This window comes from Pristis pectinata, chromosome 6, assembly GCF_009764475.1.
Source record: "Pristis pectinata isolate sPriPec2 chromosome 6, sPriPec2.1.pri, whole genome shotgun sequence".
NCBI classification, from domain to species: domain Eukaryota; kingdom Metazoa; phylum Chordata; class Chondrichthyes; order Rhinopristiformes; family Pristidae; genus Pristis; species Pristis pectinata.
In genome coordinates, this window is record NC_067410.1 from 65054922 (window position 1) to 65063340 (window position 8419).

General features: G+C 40.6%; 1 protein-coding gene across 1 annotated transcript in view; it reads right to left on the reverse strand.

Moving 5' to 3' along the window:
- The window catches only part of fam168b (family with sequence similarity 168 member B), a 38083-nt gene extending 30049 nt beyond the window's left edge, over positions 1 to 8034 (reverse strand). Inside the window, 1 exon segment of the mRNA XM_052018460.1 lies at positions 7963 to 8034. The gene's annotated coding sequence lies outside the window, so the exon portion shown is untranslated.
- Between the last annotated feature and the right edge of the window lie 385 nt (positions 8035 to 8419).

Here is an 8419-nt window from a genome sequence, read left to right on the forward strand (position 1 = left end):
GCCCACTACATTGTGGAGAGGATGCTAAATGCATGTTCAGCATTGATTTGCATTTTCTAATAAGATTTATACCATGGTATGACAGGAAACAAGCAATTAATTGCAGCAACTTTGTGGTTTTGCAAACAGGGGCATTAACAAGTTAGGGCTGAAGATCACTAACGCACACCACCAATTCACTAAAATTTTCAAAAATGGGCAAGGTTTCTATGTCTTTGTGAATTTTAGGGTAGGAAAGCAAAGCTATCCTGTGCATTATCTTTTTAAAAACATTAAATGATTGTTTGATATCATCATACTGATGACTACAAAGTTTTGAGGATCCAAAACCCAGTTGGAAACAATATCCATACCATCTAACAGTTTTTCCTTCTGTTAAAGCCATCATACCCTCAACAATTTATGGCACTGGGTCAATGTTATGTGCATTAATAGCAAATTTGAATTTTGGCTAGAGGTAACACAGAGTCATAATCTAAAACTGTACAAGCTTAAATGATGGTCCAATACCTACATTAGTTGCAATGAAATACAATATAAATGGAGTACTGCATTGCAACATTCCAAATGAGATAAGATATCTTTATTAGTCACATGTACATCGAAACACACAGTGAAATACATCCTTTGGGTAGAGTGTTTGGGGGGCAGTTCACAAGTGTCTCCACGCTTCTGGCACCAACAGAGCATGCCCTCAACTACCTAACATCTTAATGTGCACCCAGAATAGGTGCCATGTAGGGTTCAGCTAATGTTCCAGCTCACATCCACTCTAGCACTATTGGTAAAATACTGTTTGATTCAGAAGTTTCTAAGATCGGGTCCTACTCCGATACTTCAACACACAAATCTAGATTGAAACTCCATTTGAGAACAGGAAGGAGGATATATTGTTAGGAATGCAGTCCTTCAGATGAGACATTGAACTGAGGCACACATCTAATCTCCCAGATGTATGGACCAAAACCCCATGCAACTACTTTGAAAAACGGATGAGTAGCCCTCTAGTCTTGACCAATTATTATACCTCATTGAAATTAACATTAAAAAGATCCTGGTTTTTAAAAACGCATTGTTTTAAAGATCTCTGCAAAAATAGAACACCTTGTTTCCTGCATTTCAATAGTGATTATAGTTCAAAAGTTGTAAAATAACAATAAAGTCCTTTGTGTCCTACATTGGAAAGAAACAAAACAGAAATTAAATAAATCTTATCATATTCTTAGGCTTTCAAGGCAACAATCCAAATTAGAAAGTGTATTTTAATATTGCTTATAATTACTGCTTAGGTGAATAAGAATTTTAAACACATGGACATTTCTTGCAACCCCTTGGCAGTTAGATGAGATTTTCCCAATAAATAAACAATCGGACCAGCAGAAAATTCCCAGGATTTCTAAATTTAAAAGCCATCAACTGTGACATTGACACATTTTAGCTGTAGTACAGTCTAAAGCTCAGAAATATACATTTTGGATTGACATGACAGAATCATTCCACAAATCTAAACCAGGTTTAAATGCTGCTTAATGACTAGAGAAACAATTTTCATGCATTTATATTCAACTGCTGCTGCCAACAGGAAGACCCCTAAAAGAAATGCAGAGAAAATAAGGCTGCCAGTTGCTACTCTCTACACAGATGCTGCCTAACCTACTAAATATTGCCAGCATTGTTTTCATTTAAGGCTGCAAATTTGTCTTTCAGTTTGCTATATAGCACAGGATTATTAAAAGGGACGAAGTCATACCATTTGGAACCCAAATATAAAAGTACATGTTAAATCATTCATGGCCAACTCATCTACTGAAAAGGCAAAAGTGATAAGTTCTTCAAATTTTGTTCTAACATTCCTTCATAAATGTACTCTTACGAGTTCATCAACTCATTTATTTTATGAGTTATTGATTAAAACCTGGAAATTTGGTTTCAAACGAAACATATTGAATTTTTGAATAATCAGGGATATGAGCAGAGACTGGACAAAAAGCACTGCATCCAAAGCAACATCACAAGTCAATCTACCACTTTGCCTTCCATGTTACATAAGAAAATAGTCCAGCTGATCAAGTAACAAGCACTCAAAATTCTCATTCAGGCCAGATAAACTGAATTGTGAAGTTGAGACAGAATGAATGCAAAACTGACCACAAATTACAAGTATTGCCACAGGGTTTTTAGTGGAGAATGACAGTTCGTACTATTTTGCCTAGTTCAACTGTGAAACGACTAGAATTTATCTATCTCAGGAGCAAGGTTAATCATACGATATTAAGGTCCAGCCTTTTGGGGAAGGAATTTTACTGTACCACTTCTTTTGTTTTATGGTGTTTATCTGATGCCTCTATTTTCCATCTGCAGTCTCACATCTCCATTTTGCAAGCTTGAGATTTTTTTCAAAAAGGCAAAAGTTATGAAGAAATAAACAAAGGCAGGTAAATGGAATTGAAGTACAGATCAACTGAGAAGTGACCTTTAATGCCATCAAGCACATATGCTCCAAAAAAACTTCTAAGTTCCACTGGGAACTTAAATTTTGATCGTTGATGGGATGGCCTCAACCTTGATATTTTTAGGTTGAGAACATTCAAAGCATTTTGAATGTAGTTTTCATTACTGCAACTTCCAAATCTCCCAAAATATTACAGCTGGTCACAATGCGAACCACTTTCTAGAACAGAAACATTTAGATTTAAAATAATAAAGTCATCATTTTATCTTGCACAGAATAAATCACAATAAAATGCAACGGTATACGTATCTAGACCAAAGAATTTGGCTTCATTATTGAGACTGACTCAGTTTCCATCTTTTTACAATGTTTAATTTAAAAGATCAAAAGAATGCACTATATAAGAACATGATATTTCAGTGTTTCCAGGTAATTCAAGATTTTGTATTTCAGAACAATCAACATTAAACTAGTAGGCAACTTACCCCTTGTGCCTAGTCTGCCATTCAAAAAGATCACAGCTGACTTTATACGTCACTAAGACTTTTGTGCACTAACCTCATATCCCTCATTTCCAATAATATCCCAAATGTCTTTAATATAACCAATGACCAGGCCTCCAAACACCTCTTGAATGGAAAATTCCGAAATATCACTGTTCTGGGTAATGAAATTCCTTCTCCTCTGTCCAGAATAACCAGCAATTTATCTTGATGCTATAATACCTGGCTCTAGGCACCCGAGCCAGAGAACTCTGATTCTACCCTGTCAAGCCCCTTAAAAACATCAATGAAACCTAACAGCTACAACCCACTCAAACCATATTCAATAAATCTCTCTACATTGTGCAATCATTCAAGCAAATCTGTCATACACATATCCAATATAAATGCAGTTTAAAACTAAAGCAAAGGTCCATCTTACAGCAAAGTTGCTGATAAGCCCATTAAATTACTGCGCTGAGTTAAACGAGTACATTTTTGACATTCATTGCTCCAAACAGTAATTAGAAAGAAATAACAGAATATGATATACATATTTAAAGCTACAATGCAGAAATAGCTTAGCACTGTTGTGCCCCGTTTAATTCACTGCACGAATTGTCCATAACATTTAACTGACAATCATGTGTAAAAGGTCTTAAGGCATCAATTTTTTTGATTATTTTTCAGGATCTGAGCACTGTCAGCAACACCAAAGTGTATCGCCCAACCACAACCACCTTCCTTTGGGCAAGGCATGACTCCGACAATCGGAATGATTGCCCCTTGAAGGCCTTTGACTTGAATTTTACCAGGGTTCCTCAATACCACACTAAAATGCTGCCGCCACATCAGTACAATATATAAAGCTAAACGGTCTCAGTCAAAGGATCAAACCAAAGCTCTGCAGTTCTGCCCATTAAATGGTAATGGACCACTAAATAGTTAGCGGGAGAAGTGGGCTCCAAAAAACACAATATCCTCCACAATAAGTGGGCTCAGCCTGTGAATGCTAGAAACAAGGTTAAAGCATTCACAAGCTTGTTCAACCACGTGATACCAAAATAATGGTTACAAGAGCCCAGCCCCAGTACTGAAGACCTGAACTCCAGTGGGGAGCAGTCATTTTCACCTCACCTCTGGAATAAAACTCTTTGGACCATGATTGTGATAATGGTCTGGAGCCAACTGATCTTGGCAGAACTGAAACTAAGCATCCTTAAGCATATTATTGGGAAGTTAGCACTGTTAACAACATCTTCATCACTTTGCTTATGATTAACAAGAAATTGATTTGGCAGTAATTCGCTGGATTGGATTTGTCTTAGTTTTTGTGAACATGACCTAGGCAATTTTCCACATTTGTCAGCTAGATGTCAGAATTGTAATATGCTAGAAATACTTGGCTAAAGGCACATAGGTCTCTGGTATGATAGCTGGGATGTTATCTGCCTTTGATGTATACAGTGCTTTCAGCTATTTCTTGATGTCACCTGGAGTGAATCAAATTGGCTTAAAATTAACTCTGTAATGGTGGAGATCTCAGGAAGACACCCAGGTGGATCATCCACTCAGCAATTTGGATTGAACATGATTGTGAATATTTCACCCTTGTCTTTAGCATTCACATGCTGGGTCCTGTAATTGAGGATGGGAATGCTCTTGGAGCCTCCTGCTCCCATTAGCTGTTAAACTGTCCACCAGCATTCATGAACAATTGGGCGGAATGCAGTACTTGTATCCTCTGGCTTAGATCTATCCACTGCATACTGTTTTTGATACTTAGCATGTGGTCCAGCACTGCAGCTTCTCCAGGTTGATATCTCATTTTTAGGCACCCAGCATGCCCTTCTCTACTCATAGAACCAGAGTTGATAACAATGGAATAGTGAAGGCTGTGTCAGACCACGAAGGTACAGATTGTGCTCATGGACATTTCTGCTGTTATGAAGGGTACAGGGGCAACTTATGAACTTCTGGTTTTGAGCTAGCAAATCTGTCCCAAGTCTACCCAATTTAGCAATGCCACATAAAAAAACTAAGGGTGTCATCCCTGTAAAGGCAGGGCACTGTCTCCACAAGGATGGTGTGGCAGTCACTATCAATGCCATCGTGAACAGATACCTCATCCTTGGCAATCTAACTGTGGCAAAGGTACAAGGTCTATTGAGATTCATTCACCACACTCAGAGAACCAATCTGGAAGCCATGTTCTTCGGGACTCAGTCAGCTTGGTTAGTGGTGGAGTTGCCAACCACTCTTCATGATGAACACTGATATCTTCCCGTAGAGGACCACCTATTCATCAACTAAGGGAGGAATGTAGTGAGACCTGGAGATTTCCTTGCCCATGTATCTGATGCCATAAGAGTTTGTGGAGTCTCAAGTCAACAATGAGCACTCCTAGGGTTATCCCTTTGTATATTATTGTGCTACTCCCACTGGTTTATTTGCTCGAGCAATGAGACAGGGCATACTTGAGAGCTGGGATGAAATAGTATGGCACATTTTAGGGTATAATTCTGTTAGGATAACCATTTTGTTTGCCTAGTCTACAGCACAGCTCCCCCAAATTAGGCACCAGCCTCCAGGTGTTTGCAAGGATGCTTTTGGAAGGGATGTCTGGGCTAGGGTCAACTTTTCTGTATCTGAACTCAGTGCTTTGATCGGCCTGGTTTTATTCTCTGTTTCAACATAGTAGTTATGGCACAAATGAGTGGCTATTTCAGATTCAATCACATTAACTGGCTTGTACTTCCAATCCTGAAGAAAATTAGTGAAGATCTATTTTTTACAACAACCGAGTAGTTTTGTAGGCAATGTTACCAATGAATACCAATTAAAAAACGAAATTCCAGATTATTAACTAAATTTACAGCTCCAGTTTTGGGTTCATTAAATTGTTAGTTCAGGCTTCTGAATTATAAATCCAGTAAATAAACTACTATGCCACCACTGTACTAATCCCAATTACTTCCTATTAATCCTGATAATGACTGAGTAATGAAAGATATCCAAGTAGGGTCGTAAAGGAATGGCTGCATTGGTCATAATGTACCAAAATTCCCTGGGTTCCAGAGTCCCAGAAAATAAACAAATGTAATACCACAATTCAGGACAGGAGGGAAACAAAGCAAGAAACCGCAGTCAGTTAGCCTGACATCTGTCATTCAGAAAATGCAAGGTACTAGCAAGACATTTAGAAAATCACAAAACAACCACGTGGTTCAATGAAAGGGAGATGATACTTTACATGTTTTCTGGAGTTCTTTGGGGGCGTAACAAATAGGGTGGATAAAATGGAAGGTAGATGTAGCATATTTGGATTTCCAGGAAGTCTTTGAGGTTACTGTACAAGAATGCACAGGTTTGGAGGTAAACTATTGAAATTGATAGGATAATGGCTAATCAGGACAAATTGCTCATTTTCACATAAGCCATCAGTAAATAGTGGGATGCCATAGGGATCAATGCTGGGCCTTCAAATATTTAGAATTGTTAGTGGCTTGGATGAAGGGACTAAGTTTGCAGCAGTAAAGTTTGTTGATGATACAAAAGTAAATGGGTGAGCAAGTTGTGAGGTAGATAGCCTGCAAAAGGTTGCAGTTAGGCTTAGCAACAGGGCAAGACGTTGGGAGATGGAGTGTGTGATGAAATGCAAGATCATTGACTTTGGAAGGAAGAATGAAAAATTTTATTAATATTCAAGAGCAAGACAATAATATGTTCTAGCTGAAATAGATACAAAGCATAACACACAAGTAGGGAAGCTAAAGGGATTATGGAATATGAAGGTACAGTCAAAGTCCAGTTTATTGTCAAATGCATAAGTACATGTATGCACAGGTGCTTACTTGGTGAAAAGCTTACTTGCAGCAGCATCACGGGCACATTATATGCAGCATTCACAAGAAAAATAAATAAAACAAATTATACAATAAAGTTGGGAAATCTTGATACAATTTCATTAACACAGAAAAATTCTGAGGGAGGGGGAGATTGCCCGTGTAGTTGCTGAGATGTTTCTCCTAGTGCAGATATCTAGAAGAGGGGGACAATTTCAGAGAGAGGAATTTTTGAGTCATGAATTTTTGGAATTCTCTACCTGAGATGATGTGAAAGCAGAATTACTGAATATATTCCAAGAGTGACAGACATTTAAAATACAAGGTAGTCAAGGGCTATGTAGAGAAAGAGAATAATGTTGAGATTGGATCAGTCACGACACGATCTTACTGAACGGCGGAACAGGTTCGAAGGGCCGATTCCTGATCCTGTTTCTTCTGTTCTTATATTCAGATTTAAAACATGAGGTATAGTTAAGGTTCTAAAGTGTTTCTACATAGCATTGGTATTTAGTATGCACCCCAAAATTAACAGATTCTGGAACCAATGTTACGAAGAGTAAAAATGTTATTAAACCAATATTAGCGGAATAGCGATGGCCGCGGTTGAATGTTAGGCTTAAGACATCACCTACAAGCAATGGGGCTATTGATAGTACCAACAAAATTGAGGGCAATGAAAAGCAGTAGCAATGGTCTATTCCGCTTCAACGGGCCTACAACATTTAATTTCAACCTGCTGGTCTGGGTCTGCTACACCGATGGATGCCACGCTCCGTGAGTCCCCAGAGTGACAGGGTGCCAATGGCAACCACCAGCGGCTCCGGGGAGAGCAGGTAACAGAGCTGGAGACCAGCCGCCGACCCCGGGCGTTCAACGCCGCCTCCGAGCACAGCGTTCGCTCCCTCCTTCAAACCCTGCTCCCTGTTCAGCGGTGCTGCGGGGGAAGGGAGGAAAGGGGGAAGGAAGGGGTAAGAGGGGGGAGAAGGGAAGGGGAGAAGAGGTGGGGAGAGGAGGGGGAGGGGAGAGAAAGGGGGGGGGGCGGCGAGATCAGGGCTCGGCTCCCGGCGCCGACAGCCGGGGCCTCCGCGTACAGCAACAATAATAAAGCCCGGGCCCAGCAACGATCGGCGCGGGGGTGGTACTGGCTGAGGGACGGGGCCTCAAGGACGCCCTGACTGACCGATCACAGCGCTGTAGCCTCTGTCCTGCTCTGCTGCGCTCCGCTCCCGGCACGGCCGCTGCTGCTGCTGCTGCTGCTGCTGCTTCACTCTCCGACTTTCCCCCCGCGGCTCAGCCTCTCATCAGCGGCGCTGCGCAGTAACTCCAGGTCCAGCACACCTCAGCACCACGTCCGGCCTGCCCGCCTTACCTCACTTCCGCCCTCGCCCGACGGCGGGAGCGTGATTACGTCAGCGAGAGGGGTGGAACAAGAGCAAGCGGCTGGCAGAGTCAGAATTTGGTCAGAAATGCCCTCTTGAGATTTTTGTTTGTAAATGAAATAGATAAAGCCGGTAGGAGAGAGAGGAAAAAAAAGTATAGTTGATGCTTGTTTAAGTTTAGGCTGTTCCTGGAGTTCCATTTCAGCACTGGTTCAAAGAATATTATACTCTATCCCCTGTTGGGGTGTCCAGGATCAG